General features: G+C 45.8%; 1 pseudogene across 1 annotated transcript; it reads right to left on the reverse strand.

Moving 5' to 3' along the window:
* Positions 1-888: 888 nt before the first annotated feature.
* On the reverse strand, positions 889-19794 carry LOC110292377 (uncharacterized; annotated as a pseudogene). The gene is made up of 6 exons (XR_015046077.1): positions 19682-19794; positions 9970-10126; positions 8630-8798; positions 6403-6483; positions 1775-1879; positions 889-1137 (listed from the first exon to the last, which is right to left on the reverse strand). The product of XR_015046077.1 is annotated as an uncharacterized LOC110292377 (transcript).
* Positions 19795-22395: the final 2601 nt, after the last annotated feature.

A 22395-nucleotide genomic window follows, 5' to 3' on the forward strand; every position in this document is an offset into this window, starting at 1 on the left:
GAACAGCCCTCTCCCAACGACTCGCTCAACAACCTGGGATTCTCACCTACATCACCTACATCACCTACAGTTAACATACTAACTGGCTATGCTGACCTGTAGCTTCCAGCGACCTTAATTGGCCATAGCCAACTTCTCCTTTGCCCACATGAGAAAGCCCTGGGCAGTAGGTCAGATGCTATGGAAAACATGCTTGCTCCAGGTCCAATGTTCCCTTGTAGTGTATCTATTCTATATTTTCTGCTTTGTTTCTTTATATTGTACTGGTTTTGCTCCTTTAATTCTTTGAACAGCATGACCTGGAAATGTCTGATCCAGACAGAGACTCGCAGTAATATCGCTTTGTAGCCCAGGCTGATATCCTGTCTCATCCTCTTATATATACAGCTATATAATGTATATTAAATTACACACACACATACACGTGCAAAGAAATGGGGATAAAGGCCAAATATAATATATATTTTTTATTATGCTTCAGAATATTTCCTGCCCTCTCTGTTGTGGGTCAGAGAGACTATCCACCAGAAAGGCTGCTGGGACATGGATTTAAACTGATAGAAAGTCTTCCTTAGCCATCCAGGGACTATGCTGGGTGTTCAGGATCCCAGAGCAGCCCCAACCCTTTCTAAGGGTGAACTATTAAGCACAAAAACTATATTTTGAGTTGACATACTTAGTTAACAAGGACAGTTAGCCGGAAGCAGAACTACAGAAGCCAAAAAGAAAGCAAGGTTAGTGTATTTAGAGACTTTCCCAGAACTATGGGAGATTGGGTCTTTGTTTTCATTTTGGCAGATGGTGCTGCCCACATACTAAGTTTTACAGCCTGATTGGCTCTTCCAGCTGTGCTAAGGTCTGGGACCTTGATACACTCTCCTCATCTTCCTAAGTGTCAGAAAACATAAGGTGCAGAGACTGAGCCCCTGGACTCCTTGATGTCCTCCAAGAGTGGTTGGCCCAGACACAGGAGGTGTGAAATCCTGCAGGAAGCTCTATGTTCTGGAACGCCGGGGCGGGGGGGGGGGGGGGGGCAGAGTCCTCAGTCTCTTTGTCCATCTGCCTTCTGAGTCCCAGTGCCCAGGGCTTGGTCTTCCTCGTCCTCATCACTGCACTCTGAGCTCTCACTGCTGATCACTGCACAGCAATATAAAACCCCTTAGGGCTCTCAGTGAATGATCAGAAAGCTCATTCCACTGGAAGCCCAGGATGCAGACAGCAGGAACGATCCAGAAGCTTGGGTAATGTTTAGGTAGCAATACTCCTGCCACAATTGGTCCCTCCTGAGTGTTCTACTTTGAGAGACACCATCCTGGCTTTCGTTGTCTCAAATTTTTGCTTGTCATTTCTCCATCTTTTTTAACTCTTCCTTTTCCTGCTGCCTCTGCTTATTTCTCTGCCTTTGCGGGCTCTTAACTCTTCCGTCTCTCTCACTCTGTGGATCTCCAGTGCTTTCTGCCTTTGTTATGTCTCTTCTCCCATCCCTCACTACACACACACACACACACACACACACACACGAACATGCACACGGGCACACACACATCCCTGGCTTCCTTGTCTAATATAACTCCTGGCGGCTATTCCTTCCCAGATGTCTTAAAGCTCTCCCATTGCTTACCTGCTTTCCCAGTCAAAGCAGGGGCAGGGCCCATGGCTCCTGCATCCATCTGGGGCTCCCAGAGCTGCAAAGCTGGACCCTAAGCATAGGCTCAGCCAGTCACCTCCACTCTAAGGGTCACCTATCACCACAGGCATCCTAAATTATCCTTACCAATGATCTCATCCATTTGGTTCTGCTGTATCTCTGGCTCCTGTAGGTTATCTTGTTTCACAAAACAGGGCTGTGACCATTTTTCATGTGTGCATAGGTTTGTCCCTGAAAAAGAAGAGAATGTTACTTGGAGAGTTCTCGTCTGCTCCCTTGGAAAAACAACTGATGGGGTCCAGTTCTTTCTCCCCTGACACTTGACTGCAGAGGACAAGCATAGTGATAAAGTTTTGTCACCTTAGCCAGGAGTGATGGTTCACATCTGTTATCCCAGCACTTGGAAGGTTGAGACAGGAGGGGTCAATCATGAGTTCGAGGCCAACAGGTCTACATATCTGCATATAATAAGACTCTGTCTCAAAGACAGAAAGAAAGAGAGTGGAGAGAGAGTGGGGAGAGAAGGAGGGAAGGAAGGAGTGAGCAAACAAAGGAATGAACGGACGATCCTTTCCCACTTAGCTTTCTAGCTTGCCCTACAGTACACCTTCCTTCCCTCAGCCCTCAAGTTCATTACTCCCTCGACTCCATCTTTTCTGTTTTCTCTTTTCCCCTCCCTTTTACTATCATTTACCAACTGATAATTATCTCAGCTTAAGTTTGCCTTCTTTAACATAACTTATTTTTTTTAACTCTATTAAGACCTGAAGTTCTCCTGCCAGGCAGCAATGGTGCACACCTTTAATCCCAGCACTCAGGAGGCAGAGGCAGGCAGATCTCTGATTTCAAGGCCAGCCTGGTCTACAGAGCAAGTTCCACGAGAACCAGGGCTACACAGAGAACCTGTCTCAAAACAACAAACAAATGAAAAAGACCTGAAGTTCTCATTGTAATGCTTAGGACTGTTCTATATTCAGGTTCTCGCTCCAAAGATTCAACCAGCCATGGATCAAACACACTTGGGACAAATATTTTACATCTGCACTGAGAAGGAACACATGTTTTTCTTGCCATTATCTCCTAAATGGTGGGGAAAGGCAGTGAATAATTTCTTACGTATTGTGAGCAAGCTAGACATGACTTAAACAAGAGGATGTGTGCAGGTTACATTAAAGATTTGAACATCTGTGGATCTGGATATCCATGAAGAGGACTTAATTCCCCGAGGATACTGAGAGACAAACTATCTGCATAAATGTAATTCCTACGATTGCTTTTATTTTCAAAATCTTGTAAATTCTGTAGTGTGTGTATGTGTGTGTGTGTGTGTGTGTGTGTGCATGCGTGCGCCATGGTGCACTTATGGAAATCAGAGGACAACTTTCAGGAGCCAGTTCTCAATTTTCAGCGTGTGAGTTCCAGGAAATGGACTCAGGTCATCAGGTTTGATCCCTTTTCCTACTGCACCATCTTGCTGGCCTTGAAGTTTCCCACATAAACACATCAGCAATATCACCGTACCGACAAGCATGTCCCAATATTCAGTGTAAAGAGTTAGAGCTATTATGTGACAAATCTTATGATACAATCGTGCCAGCCAGGTCACTTTCTCAGAGCAGGATTACTGGCAGGGCCTGGAGGCAGAGGAAAAAGGACTCAAAAGAACTCCTGGGCTTACTGCTTGTAGACCTGGACATGTACCCACATTAGCAAAGAAGGATCTTTGGCAAAGAAGGAGGAACAGAGGTTAAAGCAAGGAAGATTTTTCCAGGCCAGCCTGGTCTACAAAGTGAGTTCCAGGACAGCCAGGGCTATACAGAGAAACCCTGTCTCCAAAAACAAAAACAAAAACAAAAACAAAAACAAAAACAAAAAAAGCGCGGAAGAAGAGGCTGAGCATAGTTTGGTGCGCTTCACTTGAGTTGCCTAAACTGAAACGGCAGTCTGTGCTCACCACCCCATGAGGCGATAGGAAAAATCTATCTCAGGTCAGCAGGGAGGCTGGCCACCTGTCCTCCTGCCCCTGAAGCATCCCAGCAGCTGTTTGCAGAGGTTGCCTTGGCAACGACATAAGTTGCCAAGCTGGGAGGTTGTGATGGCAGTCGCTTAAGTGGCTACAGCAGCTGGCCACTCAAGATGGGCTGAAGCTGGGCATCCAGAGTAGTAGCTAGCGGCTGAAGAGGCAGACTCTTGAATGAAGGAGACCTTAGGGTTGTTATGGCAATAAAGATAGCCCCAGCAGCCACAGAGGCTGGAGCAGATGTAGCTGCCAGGATGACAGCCCTGCCAGGCGCAGAGGCCAGTGGTGTCGATGGCTGGCCCTGAGTCCTGCTTGCAGACTAGTGGAACATGCTTGTTTGGGCTCACTGCAGGGTGGAGCTGTCAGTCAAAAGTCTGGGTGTTAGGAACTCTGCTTCCCCACCCAGGTGGTTTCATCACCACGCATAAACACACAGGACACACACACACACACCGGGGCAAGGTGGGACTCTTCCCGTTCTATCGCCCTCGTTGAGTCCCCTCCCTCCCTTCTTCCTCCTAGAGATCTTCCACTGTGATCTTTCTTACTTGTAAGTCTGAGGATCACACACATTCCCATGCCACAGTGGTGACTTTGACTTTAACCACCCAATATAACGACAATCTCCATACCAATGTCTGTCGAGCTGGGAAAGTAGGGTAAGGCTTAGCTCATCTCTATAGCTCACTACGTGATGGTTCATCTATCTGTGCTCTATCCTCAGCCTCTACGTGGTCTCACACAAGGCACTCTTGGGTCCCCTTTGGCCCATACAGACAGACAGGACAAGAGCAGCCATCAGCCAACAGAGCAAGCAAGAGGCTAAAGGGGTCAGATTCAAGGAGACAGTCTCTTCTAAAGCCGCACAAGCGAGAAGCTCCTTAATGTTGGATAATGAACATCTAGCATCTCCCGGGCCTCAACTGACTTGCCTCCCTCACATCCTAGCACGAAGCTCCAGTCTGGCTCAGGTGTGTGAAAGGGGAGAGGTAGAGGAGGGGAAGACAAATATCTCATCTCTCCACAGAATGATCTAAAACACGAGTCATATGATGTGAGATTTGGGTTAGTATTGAAAGGGCAACATGAATCCCATTGGGCTCCATTTAAGGACCTGGCCCAATTTCAGAAAAAAAAAAAAAAAAAAAAAAAAAAGGCCATAAGGCACCAGCTTCAGGAACAGACCATAGAATCCAGAACGAGATCATAAAACCCTCTCCCAAAGCACAGCCTGGGGATAGCCACAAAATGGGAAACTAACTCATCTCGGAATGAGCCATGCATGCTGGGCAGCCCTAGCTCATCCTATGGTTAAACATTCATAACATAGATGCAGACCACTGACCACCTATGGACCCCTAGCATCTACCAGTGACATTTTAAATTACCTAAGCCTTCTAGAGAGTTCCCCTAGTTCCCTTTCTGGGGTCTCCATTTTAGAGAATGGTTGAACCCCACATGCTGGTTGTTCCTACAGAATAAACACTGTTTTTGCATGCTATCTGAGTCTGGGGTCTTCCTTCAGCAAGTTTCAGACCCTTACAGCATGATGGCCTGGGGGTAAAGCACTTGCTTCATTCGACACCACACTGGTGTGCGCCCCCCCCCCCCAGCCCATCATCCACCCACACAGTCATAAAAATAACAAAGTAATTTTTAAAGGTGAGAGTCAACCCCATCCTTTTCCTTGTCTCTCACACAGCAGTAGGGGAGGGGTCTGGTCTACCCGTTCCTCCTTTTAGAGCTGGAAGGTATTAGGTTTACTGGAAATTTAAGAGACAGAAAAAGGAGAGGGGTCCTGGGAGCCATGGTTGGGACAATGTTGTTGTTCTGAGCTTGGGTGTCAGAAGCTAATGATGAGCTGCACCTCAGGAGGAAACATGACCACTTGAGGACCCCAGCGGGCACCCAGTAAGCCCTGCTTATTTATGTCTTCCTCTTTCAGCTCATTCTCCTCAGCTTCCTTCAGGAGTCCATCTATAAGCACCACGGCTTCTCTCACAAGGAGGCATTGGTGCATTTGGGCTTCACCAGATTTGAGGGTCACCCAACTTCTATCTCTCTTGTCTCTCCAGTGAGACTTCACAGCTCACTGCTCACTGTCTGTTTCTCCTTGACTGCTGTGCTCCAGCCTCTATTTCTACTCTTGAACAATAGCCCCACCCCCAATCGGGATTTACCAATCACCTTTGCTATTACCAATTGTCTCTTCTCCGGTGCTGTTCATCATTAACCCACAGTTCCTAGCCCTTCGCAGCTCTCCGTTAAAGAATCCTTAACTTGGAACCCACAGTCAGAGACACAGTCTACACTCATTGTGACTGAGCAGAATGGGTCTCAGCCCCATCAGATTATTTGTAACTTGACACAAAGCCACACTGCAGCTGGAGCAATGGCTCAGTGGTTAAAAGCACTCGATGCTTTTGCAGAGGGCCCAGATTCAGTTCCTGGTACCAGCATGATAACTCCCAAGTGTCTGTAACTCCAGGTATAGGGGCTCTGACCCCTTCTTTTGACCTCTGTGCATAGCAGGCAGGCATACAGTGCAAGTAAAAACACTCATACACATGAAATAAAATAAATAGGTGATTTTTTAAAAAACCATCACCCATCTACTTCTCCTACCCCTTCAGAGTTCTCTGCACAGCACTGCCCATCCCCCGCTCTCACTCCCCATCCCCCACCACCACTGGAGCTCTGATGTCCATTCTTCTTTTGCCTTAGTTCTAAGTGCCTTGCTCATAACTTGGGTGCACGGTGGCAAGCTTCTGTTCTTCCTGTTTGCGTTTCTGGGGCGAGGATCCGTCCTGTAGCTCTGAGCAGAGGGAGAAAAGCGTTAGTCCCTGCCGGTCAGCAAGGAGTGCATCACCGCAAGCCCTGGACCGTGGGGTTGGAGTCCAGTGGGAACAATCGCACGGATGGAGCGTCTGTGAGTTTTCATAGTCTAGTGGGAAGTTCAAGCCCTTGGGTCACTCTGAATATCAATGGCTTTTTTTTTCCTTTCTTTTTTTTTTCTTTCTTTTTTTGGTTTTTCGAGACAGGGTTTCTCTGTGTATCCCTGGCTGTCCTGGAACTCACTTTGCAGACCAGGCTGGCCTTGAACTCAGAAATCCGCCTGCCTCTGCCTCCCGAGCGCTGGGATAAGAGGCGTGCACCACCACCGCCTGGCTATCAATAGCTTTTATGGCTGGAAGAGTTTGTCTCTTCCTACAGGGCAGACAAGAGGAGAAAATAAAACAAAAATCCCTGGTTAGGGGGTGGGTGGGTGGGGAGGTGGCCTATAAACTGATGGTTCTCAACCTGTGGGTCAGGACCCCTTTGAAGTTGAATGACCTTTTCACAGGGGTCCGCTGAGAACATGGGAAAACATGGATATTTACACTAGTGATGTTCTTATTCATAACAGTATCAAAATTACAGTTATAAAGTAGCAACAAAATAGTTTTATGGTTGGGGGCTCACCATAACATGAAGAACTATATTAAAGGGTTGCAGCACTAGGAAGGTTGAGAACCGCTGCTATAGACAATAAACTTGAGATTTTGGGGGTTTGGGGTTTTGTTTTGTTTTTATTAACGACTATGTATGATAGCATGTGCTCTATATGTGATGAATGTAGGTCTCTGTGGAGGTCAGGAGAGGGTGTTGACCCTGAAGCTGAAATTACAGGTGGTTTTGAACAATGTAGGTGCTGGGAATCAAACTCAGGTTCTCTGCAAGAACAGCAGATGCTCTTAGCTGCTGAGTCGACTCTCCAGCTCCTCTCTTGTGTTCTAAGGATGATGACACAGTAGAAACATCATAAAAAGTAATTAACTGGGGGTTGGGAACTTAGCTCGGTGGTAGAGAGCTTGCCTAACAAGTGCAAGGTCCTGGGTTCGTTCCTCAGATCCAGGGGGGAAAGTAATTAGTTGCTCAATTAAGTGTAATGAAATCTTATTTCAGTTCATGGGAAGGCTTGTCCCACAGGCTCTACAGACCCTCAGGGAAGAAACAGGAGTTCCCTCTGGAGTAGAGTGAATAATGTCATAGACCTACAAAGGTGGTGGTGGTGGTGGTGGTGGTGGTGGTGGTGGTTAAAGGTCAAGAGCATCAGAGATGGGGTCAGCAAAGAGGGGAGCCTGAGATTCCATGGGGGAAAAAGGATGAACAGAGAGCACAGGAAGGAGCCAGACACAGATATCCCCAGGGCAGTTCAGGCACAAGGAGAAAAAATGGGGGCTTCAGGAGCTAAATTGGGAGTGAAAGAAACGCCAAGATTTCAGGAAAAGAACTGGAGAGGCCGCCCACAAGGTGAGACAGAGCGTTAGCTGTTATGTCCACAACGCCCGGTTCAGGCAATGGCACACCGTGAGCAATTTAGCTATATAGATTAAATGAATGAAAATAGAGTTGTATTTAAGTAGGGCATTTATTTCAATCCCTGACCCTAACTAAGTCTCGGACACAGAAAGAATTTAAGAGCTGAAGAATGGGAGTGACGGCTATGAAGCGCTGTCTTCTGGATATCGTTTGACTGCCCAGTTCACAAACAGAGCAGCTGCGATTGCCTGCATAAGAGCGAGCCAATCAGCTTGTCAGCACTGGCGGGGAGGGACTCACGAGGCTACACCCTTAGCTGAGTTACTATTGGCAGCGAATGGTTTCTGGTGGGGGGGAGGGGTTCTTCGGGGGGCGTGGCTGCTGGTAGGTTGTTCGCACTGCAGTGGGTGTCCCACACCTATGTACATAGGTGCAGCACTAAATGTTCTGTAGGTTATAAAAAGGAGACGAAGGAAGAAGATGGAGACAAAAACGACAGTGAAGAACATGGAAGTGTTAGGGAGGGTTGGAGGGGATTTGATGAAGTCAGGGTCAGCTTAGAACTCATATATTGTATATATGTATGTTTGTCAAGTAATAAACAAAAAAAAAATTAAGATAGGATTTCACTGCAAAAGGGCGGTGAGAGAAGGAATTACCAGTTCCCAGGCTTTTATGAATCTCTCTTAACGCAGGATATTCCTTCAGGTTCACGCTGTTAAACAGAGCCCATAGAAACGATGAGTCCGACAACCTCTCCAGGTGACTGAGAACATTGTACACCACTTTCGTTATGGGAACCGAGTTCCTACAGGCTTCGTAGGAATCCTTTTAAAAAGTTCAACAGAGAGAGTGTCAAAGCATAGTTTCATCATACACAGGTCGACATTATAATGAAACACTGTCTGGGGGCCTGTGGATTCTAGTTTCTCTGGGAAATCCCATGCAGCCAGAGCAGAGGCAGTCCAGGAGAATGACTTATTTCTTGGTTCTCATAACTTGAGCTCCCAGCTAAACTTCCATATGAATATTTCCTGGCCTGTATTTCATCTTTTTAATAAACAGATTATAACTTTGCTATTGGCAGAATGAGGAAAGATTGAAGTTCCTTTCTCGGAAACCTGGGGGTGTTCTTTCCAGAATTATAAGTCAATCTACTTTCCTCCGCCAATTCCTGTCTTTGTTTTCCTATAAATCATTGATTGACAAGCCTTAGACCCCTGTAACAGTATTATTCTCATTCTTTAGTTATTTTAACCTTGCTTTATTGTAAGTCGCTAATCAGTATTCATCAGTGAGCAATTTCTCCTTTCTTTCATTTTTTTTTCTTTTGTAGGTACATGGTGGGGAGGGGCGTGGTGGTAAGGAAGGTATTAGAACACAGCAAATGCTACTCAGTCACATTACATCCCAGCCTTGTTGCAATTCAGCCACAGTGCCTTCAATTAGAAGCAAAAGTGGTTTGTTACTTTCTGCATGATAGAATAGTTAACAACAGGGCTGGAGAGATGGCTCAGTGGGTAAGAGCAGTCAGTGCTCTTCCTAAGGTCCTGAGTTCAAATCACAGCAACCACATGGTGGCTCACAACCACCCCTAATGTGATCTGACGCCCTCTTCTGGTGCTTCTGAAGACAGCTACAGTGTATTTATGTATAATAATAAATAATTAAATCTTTGGGCCGGAGCAAGCAGGGACTGAGTGAGCGGGGCCAACTGGAGTGAGCAGGTTGACCAGAGCGAGCAGAGGTCTTAAAATTTCAATTCCCAACAACCACATGAAAGCTCACAACCATCTGTACAGCTACAGTGTACTCACATACATAAAATAAATAAATCTTAAATAAATAAATAAGTTAAGAATAATTAACAACAATTAAAGGGTGTTCCCATGGAAGGTATACCAGGCTTTTTAGCCAACTAGAGAACCGTAGCATCCAGGATGGCAAATACCAGTTAACAGACTCAGTTGTGATGGGGTAATGAACACATGTCACTTACAGCATAGATTTTGTCTGTGATGAAGGAGTGGTCCCTTAGGCTTTCTAGGAAAGGAAACAGCTTGGTAATTGCATGGGCAATTTCTATTTTATTTTCCTTGAAGTAATTTAAAAATACTTCATTAAAACGTTCCTCTTTCTGGATCACTCCAAACATGCTAAGGTGGAGAGGAGAGAACATAGTGAGAAAATAAACATGGGGATTTCGTGGGACATTTCCCAGCCTCCCCCACAAAAGAAATCCAGGCCCAAATGACTTCACACATAGGGTTTTAAAAAACAAACTACCAAACTCAAATAAACTCTGCCAGTACACAAAGAAGAGAAGAAGGGGAAGAAGGAGAAGAAAAGAAGAAGAAGAAGAAGAAGAAGAAGAAGAAGAAGAAGAAGAAGAAGAAGAAGAAGAAGAAGAAGAAGAAGAAGAAGAAGAAGAAGAAAAGAAGAAGAAGACTACAGAGGAAGAGAAAGAGGAGAAGGAGGTAGGCTTTGGGGAGGAAGAGGAGGAGATAAATGATGGAAGATAAATAACCATAGCTACCATTGTTTTCAGGGGACTATATACTTTAAAAAGCTAAAATAATTTGTAAGCAAACTAATAGACTTAATTAGTAATTTCATCAAAGTATCTGGTATCAAAAGCCATCACCAATAAGGATAAAACTATCAAAAAGCATGTGGAAATACTAAATGAAAATCACAAGCCAGACACAGTGGTACACACCTGTGTTTCTTATACTTTGAGGCTGAGGCAGAGGAGCCATGAGTTCAAGGCCAGCATGGACGACAAAGACCCTGTTTGGGTTTGTTTTTAAGACTTTTAAAATTTTTAAATGGCTTATGAAATATAGTAGATGCATAGAATGTAATTTTACTCAGCTATAAAAGTGGAACTGTGAGCTCTGAGGGGAAGTGGGTAAAAATGGAAAATATTATATTAAGTGAGGTAACTCAGGCTTGGAAAGACAAACCCTACATGTTCTCACCAAGATGCTGTGGTGGTTTGAATAGGAATAGTCTCCATAGACTTATGTGTTTGAATGTTTGGTCATAGGGAGAGGCACTATTAGGAGGTGTGGCCTGGTTGGAGTGGGTGTGGTCTTGTTGGAGGAAGTGTGTCACTGTGGAGATGGGCTTTGAGGTCTCCTATGCTCAAGGTACGACCAGTGTGGTACACATTCTGCACCCTGCAGATCAAGATGTAGAACTCTCAGCTTCCTCTCCAGCACCATGTCGCCCCACAGGCTGCCATGCTTCCCACCATGATGACGATGGACTAAACCTCTGAAACTGTAAGCCAGTCCCAATTAAATGCTTTCCTTTATAACAGTTGCCATGGTCATAGTGTCGTCTCTTCACAGCCAGAAAACCCTAAGAGGAAGTCGAGCCTAGTTTCTAATGGATGCATTTATGTGGGAGTGACTGTGTGTTAAGGAAAGAGTGGAAACCAGGAGAAAAGGAAAAAGAAAGATTACAGCATGCTGAGTGTCTGTATGTGTAGCAGAACAATGTGAGTTCAAACTGAAAGGGTCCTGGGGGTGGAAGAGCTTAAGTGGAGAGATGGAGCAGGGAGATGGGGAGAGGAGAAGAGTAGAGGTGGGGTCAACTAAAACTGTGTATGGAAGAACACTAAGGATACCAATGCTTGTTAAACTAACAAAAAATTAAATCATTTGAACAGAGCACCCTGTGTGGGTGAATAGAGGCACTTCCAGAATCTATAGGTTAATAAGCAAAAATCTCAGTACCAGTAACTTATGAATCAGAGCGGCCTCTGCAACCTTCAAAACAATGTAGGCCTGCCGGGCGTGGTGGCGCACGCCTTTAATCCCAGCACTCGGGAGGCAGAGGCAGGCGGATTTCTGAGTTCGAGGCCAGCCTGGTCTACAAAGTGAGTTCCAGGACAGCCAGGGCTATCAGAGAAACCCTGTCTCAAAAAAAAAAAAAAAAAAATGTAGGCCATCTCCAATCCTGTTGCTTGTCCACCAGAACTAGATGGTAAGATCCTATCCATAAAGACACCAAGAGCCTGGTCATAGGTCATAGAGAACCCAAGCTGGACCTGATCCGGAAACTTCCTCCCTGTGGCTATTCTTCACAGTTTGGGGAGGTACTTTGACAGTTGTTAGGGGAGAATTGTCATCAGTAGTCATCAGTGTACCCCATGTGCAAAATACTGACCAGCAGGGCAAGCTGAGTCCACTGGTTGAATAGTAGAAGTCAGCTATGGCTGCTTACACAAGATTATCACAACATCAGGACCCTCAAGATCCTGTCAAGGAAGCGGGAGAACTCATGGCCCACCCACCCTGAGGATCGATGCTTTGTTAGTATTGAACTTGGGAGACTTCTTCTTCACTGGAACATCCACAGATGGCCATGTGCTCCTGTACACAACTCTAATGAAACCGACTGGGTCACAAAAAGACAGGAAAATAGAAGGGAGCTGGGTAGAAAGAGGAAAGGGATTAGTGAGAGATGGAATATAATGAAATGCATGAAACCCACTACTATGTATGATTTAAATATATCAATAAAAACATTCAAAAGGAAGAGGGGCTGAGGAGGTGGCTCAGTTGGTAAAATGCTTACCATACAAACATGAGGACCTGACTCCAAACCGCACACATGGAAATAGAGAGATGACCCAGAGGTCAAGAGCACTTGCAGAGGACCTGCATTCAGTTCCCAGCACCCACACGATGGCTTGCAACCATCCATAACTCTAGTTCTAAGGGCTCTGACACATATGGTGTGTGCACACAGGCGGGCAAAAGCTCATTCACACAGAACAAAAATAAATAAATCTCTCCAAAAGATTTTTCTGTATTTTTAAATGATGACCAAATTTTCAATGGATTTTAAAGTTACAACACTAATAAAAGAACCAATTAGCATTGGCATTAAAAAAGAAAAAAAAAAAAAAAACACAGCCAGTCATGGTGGCACACACCTTTAGTCCTAGCATTTGGGAGGTGGAGGCAGATGGATCTCTGTGAGTTTGAAGTCAGCCAGGTCTACAAAGCTAGATCTAGGGCAGCCAGGGAAGTTACACAGAGATAAGAAAGTAACACACACACATACACACGCAGAGAGACAGAACAGAGAGAGACAGAGGCAGGGGGAGGGGGAGAGGTGTACCTGTAATCCCAGCACTAGAGAGTTGGAGACAGAGGGATTTCTGGGACTTGCTGGCCCACCAGTCTAGCCAAATCAGCAAGTTCCAGATGCAATAAAACCCAGTCAAAAAATAAGGTGGAGACTGAATGAGGAAGAACATCTGATATTGACCTTTTACGTGCACACATGAATGGAGTTGCGCGCGCGCGCACACACACACACACACATGCGCGCGCACACACGCACTCTCGAGCGTGAAAGGAAAGCTGAGTACTTTGGGATTTTGTGACTGATCCCAGCAAATTGTTTGCTCAGTCAGGAACACCCCCAACATCCAGGTATGGTGAATAGGGAGACAGACAGCATCCACAGTGCCAACCCAGGGCCTGTCTGACCCAGGGAGCCAGCAAGTGCAACAGGGGAGGGCAAGACCACATCCCTCTTTGGCCCTCAGTAAGTCTGAGCAGATTAGGTCAGGCTCATCAGAATAGAGAAATGTAGGGAGGCTCCACGTTAGAGCTGCAAGATATGGAAACATCATGAGTCAGAGAGAATGTCTGCGGATTACAGAGAGCTAATTAAGCTAGCATCTCCTATCCATGCCTGTTACCCAACCATGATCTCTGGAGGAAGCAATTGATATAAACGGATGGAACCTTTCCATGCTGCATTAGACCTTGCTTATGTTTGACTTTAGCATCTTCTTAAATGAGACTCTCTGGGATCATCCGAGACTTGCTGAGTACAGATGACAACAGACTCTGAGGGTGCTTCACCAGGGGCATGGGGTGGTGGCTCAGGATGTGTCTTATCCTGCTCATCCTCTGTGCAAGCCTTTGTTAAATAGATGACATGACAGAAAACTCTGGATGTTTTACAGATTGGGAAAGACATTAGAGAAACATCTGTATGCATCTAAGGGAAGCAGGCTGGGAGATCTGTCGGCACAGGGTGCAAGGGCCAGGAACTGCTGTAAAATTCTTACAGTATTATGGTCTGGTAAGATGCATATGATAGCTGACAATATTACTGACAAAATCCTACTACAACCTGTGCTTGTAAATGTAAAGAAGATGTGCACATTTGGGGGACTCTGGAATATTAGCAGATTTTCGTGCCTCATCTTGCCCAACCTGCACATCCTCTGAATAACTTGATAAAGAAGAGTATAATATAGGGTTGGGCTATAAAGGCTTAAGAGGCTTTAGAGAGAGCCAAGATCCTCGTAGGACATAAAAAAACAAAAAACAAACAAACAAACAAACAAAAACCCGCTGTGTGTCCCATACCACTGCAGTGTCCCTTCTGGATGGAAGCCACGGGGAATTCAAAAGTTGATAGCTGGAGCCTCTGGCAAAAGCAAACTGTACAAATGGTTTCAATAGCATTTGGTCTCAGCCAATGAAAAGAGCAGAAGTCACTATACAGCACTAGAACAACAACTGTGATAGCTGTATAAAGTGTTACAACTGGAGGGATCTGAAGGGTAAAAGGTCCAAGCCCACCTCCTGGTGAAAAACCTAGCAAAACCCACCGATCCCTGAGCACCAAATCCCACCGAACCCTGGGCTGGGCTTGATCCCTCACTAATCCCCACCCTGGAAATCTCTACCCTGGAAAACACCTCTTCCAAGAAACCCTATCTAAGCCTTTCAACTGCCAGTTCCCCTGCAGCTTCTCAGCTGAGCAGAGGCAGCCCCCTTCCTGTGTCTCTCCCAGTAAGTCTCTTGGGTGGTCTGTTGTGCAGTGGAACTTTGTGGTATTCCTTGGCTCTCAACTACCAGGATACCGACCCCCTCAGAGCTATAATACTTCCATTGGGGGAGACTGTGGGGCTCAGTGTCAGGATGGGCTCAGGACCCCCCCCCCAAGGCCAACTTCTTAGCACAAAGATTTATTTGCTTCAGAGAGACAAAGGGTGGGGATTTAGAGGCAAAGACAGGAGATAGAGGATGGGGGGGGGGGGGGAGGGAACAAGGGAGAGGGGAAGGACTGTCCCTGGATAGAGAGGAGACAGATGTGGCCCATAGGAAAATGGCAGTTTATAGTGGTAAAAGGGGAGCCCCGTGTTAAGATGAGGTGTTTAATTTTTACTGAGCATGTTAACTAGGTGAGCCAAAGGGGGCTTTCGGTTGCTGGACTTCAATACTTTGATAGCTGGACCTTGGTAGTCAGCCTCGGGAGGAGGAAGGCCCAAATATGGGAAACTAGCCTTGGTGGCTAGTTTCAGGAATGGACTCTAATTGGTTTTAGGCAGAAGGAATTGGGAGGAAGGGCAAGGCCTTCCAGAGCCATGATTGGCATGCTCAGACTGGCTAGAGCCCCTTCAAAGCCTTTACCCTCTGAGCTGTACCACTTACAGAATCCATAACTAGTTCCACCTCCAATGACTGTAAAAACGGCTTATCTGATAAAGGTCTAGAATAAAGGCTGAGATCCATTTGGTGTAGCACAGAATCAAACCCTACAAAGGTGGCATACATACTTACAATAGTGAAATGTGGTGTCTATAAGCCCCCGTCCCAATGCCATGCAGGCTGTCCCAGGGCCAAAGTCCTTTAAGGCCACTGAGCAATCTTTAGTGACTGCACCAACAGCTAAAGAGTTTAAATCCAATAGTACCATACACAGGAGGAAAGGGAATGAAAATCCTCGGGCCCAGGATGGACTACCTCCCTGTGAGTCATTGGCCAGAGAAGCCCCTGAGGGTTCTCAAATGATATAGGCTATTGCTACTGTGGTTGGCTGTATACCAGGGCTAAACAATAGGACCTTATTGTTGAAGACACTACATATCTGTGTGTTTTGACTATAGGGTGAGAAATTCAGCTGTGACATAACGGTAAACCCACATCCTGCTGGCTGGCTCCCATAGTATCAGAAGGAGCCACACAGGCTGCTGGTGTGGAACTGTCACCCAACACCTCTGCTTAGCTATTGTTCCTGCATTTTGAAATACCGGCTTTCTAGCAGGATGTGCCTGCTTGTGCAATAGTGGCTCAGCTGTCATGGGTAAAACCTTCCCATTAGATTTAAGGCCCACTCCACAAAAGGGAGTTCATGTCTGGTGGTGTCAGCCAGTACAAAAGCATGCAGCTGAGGAGGTCATAGGCCTCAATGGGAAAGCAATCTCTAGATGGATTTTCTAGATGGAGTTGACGTGCCTGATAAATGCCTTCTAAATACGAGTGTCTGCACCCATAGATCACTGTCAGCTTCAACTCACAGCTCCTGGTGAAGCTCCAGATAACAAGTGGCTTGTTACTGTGGCATGGTGGCCTGTTTCCTAGCCACATAGGTGGACATCTATAGTCACCCCCTCCAAAGTTCAGGGACAAGATGAGGTGGAAAGAAAGTAATGAGGAGAGGAGAAAGGGGTGGAATACTGTGTAACAGTTTCCTCGAGATTAAAACATCCTGCAAGTAAGATCCTCAAGCAGGAAGGTAAACAATTCAACAGCTTCAGGAAGTCCCTAAAACCGACCAGATCCATTCAGCCCCTCTCTGCCAGAGTTAGAAGTCAGTGCTCAAAGTCCTTCTCAGGTGAAGGGAAGGCAAGCTGCTAAGAAGACTCTCAGAGCAGAGAAGCAGCAAAGAATTGATTCTGGATCAAAACAGCTTCCTTAAAGAAACAGAAACCAGCAGGGCTGCCTGGTTGAGGTTTAGACCCACCGAGGCACCAGGAAAGGACATTTCCCAACCTGTTTGAGCTGCCTGCAGGCTGTGTACACTGTGTTCCAGATTCCTAGCTTTGGGAGCTGTTGGCTTTGTTGGGCTGGTATTTGGTGATGCAACTTTGAGTCATTTCTGTTCCTGCAAGAAACCCCTCACCCATGTTCCTGTAAGTAACCCCAGTAAAACGCGTTGGTTCACCAAGTAGGACATTGGTAGTATCCTCAGTTTGTTCTGTCATGGCTTCTATAATGGTGAACATAGTGTTTAGAGGATAAACTTGCTGTGCAAGCCTTGTAAAAACAAAATTGTTTTGAGCTTGTATAAGCCATAAGGAAGTTGCCCCTACCTTGAATGTACCCTGTCAGCTAGCCTGAGATAGACTATTTCCTGATGCAATTGAGCTATTCTTTTTTTTTTTTTTTTTAAGATTTATTTATTATATGTAAGTACACTGTAGCTGTCTTCAACAATCCAGAAGAGGGCGCCAGATCTCGTTACGGATGGTTGTGAGCCACCATGTGGTTGCTGGGATTTGAACTCTGGACCTTCGGAAGAGAAGTCGGGTGCTCTTACCCACTGAGCCATTTCACCAGCCCCCAATTGAGCTATTCTTAAAACCTGCTGATTGTTACAAAAATATTTCACCTCCTCAGCTATCCCAACAAAGTAATGGGGTCACAAGATCAAATAGGCTAACTGTTAAATCCCATTTTTGTATGAAACCCTAGCTTGGATGACTGAGGTACCTGCTGGACATCTGTTTACAAAATCAAGCCTTGCCTGCTCAAAGACAGGATATGAGTTGATTTGACTTACCCAAATTACAACTTTATAGTTTTCACCTTTATAATCTTTGAACTAACAATAGGTAGGGCCTTACCTGGGGAACTCTTTCTGGTTTGGTCCTGGTCATTTTTGTTTGTTTGTTTGTTTGTTTGTTTGTTTGAATAAAAAGCTTTTACTTTACTAAAACCAAAACTTGAGACTGTGAATCTCTGAACGGCCCTGGGCCCACACCTGCTTCCCTGTCTGGAGTGAGTAGATGTGTAATTGTTCTTCCCCATCCCTGCATCAAGAATTGTAATTAGTAGCTGCTGAGAGGTTGCATCTGAGGGATGAACCCCCTTATAGGTCATCTGACCCCAAGTGGTTCTCCCTATACACACAGACATGGAAGCAACATTAGAGGAACTCAGCAGGCTGTGCACATGTGCATGCATACATACATACATATATACATACATACATACATACATACATACATACATACATTGTGTAAGTATAGCAGTAATAACAAAAGAGGAAGAGGCCACTGCTTTGCAAAGGAGTGAAGGGGAACAGGGGACAGGAGAATGGAAATGATGAAAACACAGTAGCTATGTATGAAATTCAAAAGCATTAAACATTTCAGTTTAGTCTTAACATCCCTGCTGAAAACCCACTATCTATGTCTACTCATGTATCTCTCTTCAATCCATTTGTTAGTCCCCATGCCAGAGCACCCCACTGCCTTGGTAATTGCAGGTTTGAAGTGTTTCAGAGATGGAAAGGGTCACTCATCCATCTATCTGTATTCTTCTCTAAGACCGTTCTGGCTCTTCAGGGGCCCCTACAGTGCCATACGACTCTGAGGTTCAGCATCTCTATTTTTTTTTGGGGGGGGGGAGGGAGCCCAAACTATTAGGATATGGTGGGAAGGGCTGTTGGAAATTCTATAGTAGTTGTGTTGAATCAGTAATTGTTTTGGATGGTGTTGACATAGCTCAACAAAGGCAAAATGGGACCCAGTCGGAGCAAAGTCTTGGCAGATCACCCCAGCTTTCTATTCTGCTGGATTATAGCTTTTACCAAGAATCAGTCTCCCCAAAACAATGCTGGGTATTGGCAAAGAAAGATTTCCGGGGTCCCTGTCCTCCTCCCTCAATTAGGCCACGACTGGGTGTGGGCAGGGCTGAACTGGGAAGTCAGGGTCTGAGTACACTTTTGAAATTTAACGATTTTAACAGAAAAACGAAACCAGGAATTAAACTTGGACAAAGAAGTGCTAAGCCTTCATCCTAGCCCTTAGCTCTTCCTCTAGAAGCAGGAACTTGCTAATGTCCTTTCCTGAACGCTAGTTGGTTCACCCCAAACCACACTGCCGGTGCGATAAAAATGAGCAAACACATATAGACAGCTTCAGGGGCTAGCAAGTGGCACCTCCTCTGCTTGCCCCCCACCCCCACCTCCCAGCCTCACCCCCACCCCCACCCCCGCCAACCACAACCCTACCCCACCCTACCCCAGGAGGAGCAGCGCAGGGCACTAAGGGGAAATCAGCAGTGGCCCTCTGGGGGCAGACTCCACCCCTTCCCTCCCTGAAGGATATGACCTCAGACGGGGTGCTCCCCTGAGGCTGGTTGGTAAATGGCTCCGGTCCTGACCCTCTTACAGGAAGGAGTACAGGACATAGCAGCCCAAGTGTACCACTTTGGAACCCTTGAGATGAGCAAGGAGAAACAGCACGTGTCAGAGACTTTCTCTGAAAGCCCTCTTCTGCCTAAAGGCAGGTCTTTCGAGAGAATTCCCTTACAGCAGTGCTTCCCTGAGAGTTTCATGGAGAAGAGTGATGTCTCATGCCAGGAGAGGAAGCTAGAAGTCAGCTCTCTCAGAGAAACTCTGTCTCAAGCCACCATCCATTCTATCCGTTTGTTTTCACCTAAAACACTTCACAGGCTGCCTAACACCCCTTCCCCTTCCAAAAGAACGCTTAAGCACCTCTCTTGTTCGTTAATAAGTTTGCTTTCTGTGGTGCGTTCATCTGTCTGGTATCGGACTATTTCATAGACTCATTTAAGGAGTCCTCTGGGAGTCAAGGCCTCCCTCCATCCTCTCCCTCACCTCATCCCAAACACACTTCCACCCCCTCGCCAGTTAGCTACCTTGGGTCTGGGGGAGTCCGCAGGGGACACCTTCAGCCTTCCTCACGGCGGGCGTCAATTCTGGTCAGTAGCAAGTACAGAAAGCAGAGCGAAAGCTAGAACCTCGAGCTGGGGTGGGTTTAGGGAAAACTCTAGTGAAATTTGCATTTACCTCCTTTGTGTCTTTCCCTGTACTCCGTTCCCTCTCGGGTCTCTGCAAAGTCTATCCTGCCCTCTGGTGGTAGCACTTGGTTACTGCAGCCTTAGAAATACAGGTTGAGAGGCCTTCCGCCTGAACCACTTGGACCATAATCATATTTAGCTTTCAGCCTCCGAGAGCATGAGGCGCACATGTATGTATACAAGGGTTTGAGATACATACATATAGACAAATGCTCATATATTTAAAGGAAAAATGAGGGATTTGAACTCCGAAGGTTCAGAGTTCAAATCCCGGCAACCATCTAATGCCCTCTTCTGGTGCATCTGAAGACAGCTACAGTGTGCTTATGTATAATAATAAATAAATCTTTGGGCCGGAGCAAGCGGGGTTGACTGGAGCAAGTAGAGGTCCTAAAAGTCAATTCCCAACAACCACGTGAAGGCTCACAACCATCTGTACAGCTACAGTGTACTCATATACATAAAATAAATAAACCTTTAAAAATAAAGGAAGCCGGGCGTGGTGGCACACGCCTTTAATCCCAGCCCTTGGGAGGCAGAGGCAGGCAGATTTCTGAGTTCGAGGCCAGCCTGGTCTACAAAGTGAGTTCCAGGACAGCCAGGTCTACACAGAGAAACCCTGTCTCGAAAAAACAAAAACAAAAAACAAAAAACAAAAATAAAGGAAAATGAATATATCTTTTAAAAATTAAAAATTCTAAGACACCGGGAAAACACAAGATGACTTCAAAGGCTTAAGTCTGTGTTGGGCTAAGTCTTAGTGCTTGTCCAGTCTATAGACCAATCACACTGAAGTTTTGATTTTACTCACAAGTGAGTTTCCTGCCTGACACCTGGAGATGGCAGCTAGTGGGAGTTTCCCCACATCTTGAAACAGAAGATAGATTTTCATCACATAACTCATCTGACCTCCTGCCCCTGAAATGCTCCGTTTCCTCCCATGATGCCCTAGGAACCAGCAAGGAGAGTCATAGATGGGGGCCAGAGCTCACTCAGTGCAATTGTCATAAAGCTGGGGCTGGTGGCACACTTAATTCTCAATGACCCAGTTACTTTATTTGTTTTCATTGAAGTGTGGCTCACTGGGCTGCTGAGATGGCTCTGTGGGCAAAGGTGCTTGCTACACAAGCATGGAGAACTGAGTTTGACTCCCAGAACACACATAAAGATGGGAAGAGAGAACCGTTTCCACAGAGTTATCCTATAACCGCACTTTTGGTTTCCCCACGTCCTAAGCACACATACATAATAATCATTTTTGTTTGTTTTTCAAAACAGGGTTTCGCCGTGTAGCCCTGGCTGTCCTGGAACTCAGTCTGTAGATCAGACTGGCCTTGAACTCAGAGATCTGCCTGCCTCTGTCTCCCAAGTGCTGGGATCAAAGGTGTGCACTGCCACCATCACCTGGCTAAATATTTTATAAATGAATTGTACCCTGAGGTTGAAATTCAGTCATTTACCTTTATAGTTCTGATACTATTTTTTAATGGTGTGGAAGTAGGGTTTAATGAAGACATTGTAGCATAGCCTTAAGCAGGAGAAAGAAGTACTAAGAAGAAGAAACATAGACTCAAGAACATGGATGTGGGCTTCTTAAAGACAAGTCACCTTTGGGGAGGTTTTAATCTTTTTTTATGCTGTAGTATAATTGAGCACTTTAAAAAATCATAAAACTTTAAAAATCATAAACAAGCAGTTATACAACTACCACTACTATCAAGATAAAGTGGTTTTTTTTTTTAATTTTTGTTTAGTTTTGTTTTGTTTATTTGGTTTCGTTTTGTTGGTTTGTAAGTCGGGGTTTCTCTGTGTAGCCCTGGCTATCATGGAACTCCATCTGTAGACCAGGCGTGGAACTCAGAGAGCCACCTGCCTCTCCCTCCCTGAGTGTTGGGATTAAAGGTGTGCACCACCCCCAGGGCCCAGCAAGATCCAATTCTTATTAAGTTAGGTGAAGCCACTCAAAGCCTGACCCCTTGGCATGCTGAGACCTTCCGGCTGAAGGAAGTGTGACAGGTGTCCTCTGTGGTACCTAGAAGCAGAAAGGAATGTGAACAAACAGGCCTTGCTCAACCCACCTAGCCCAGCTCATTCCTACAGCTTAGACTTCCTCTCTGCCCAACGGTGCTTCCACGCAGCTGTCCATCTAAGCAGAAAGGTCCAGTTCTCCCTGTGTCTGTGCGTCTTCACTTTCGAAGGCTCCCATTTCACGTACTATTTCAGTCGATAAATTGTGCACCCTTTTCTTTCAGCAAGCTGCCCTTTGTTATAGACGTATCTGTTGTAAACCTTTCCTGGGGTGAAGAAAAGATGTTTTGGGGGGAAGGGTGAGATGGTCCGGTGGGGAAAGCACTTGCCACACAAGCCTGACCTGAGTTAGAACCCCTGGCACTCAGGGAGAGGTAGAGGAGTCCTCTGATTACCATATGGGAGCCATGGCATGGGTGTAGCCCCTCCCACAGTGCACAGAGACACCATCATCATCATCAGAAATAAATCCTTTCTTTCTTACAACTCCATTGTTTTGGCTTTAGCATTTAAGACTAGTACCC

The sequence above is a fragment of the Mus caroli genome, unplaced genomic scaffold, assembly GCF_978045245.1.
Source record: "Mus caroli unplaced genomic scaffold, Mus_caroli_1 scaffold_1, whole genome shotgun sequence".
NCBI lineage: Eukaryota > Metazoa > Chordata > Mammalia > Rodentia > Muridae > Mus > Mus caroli.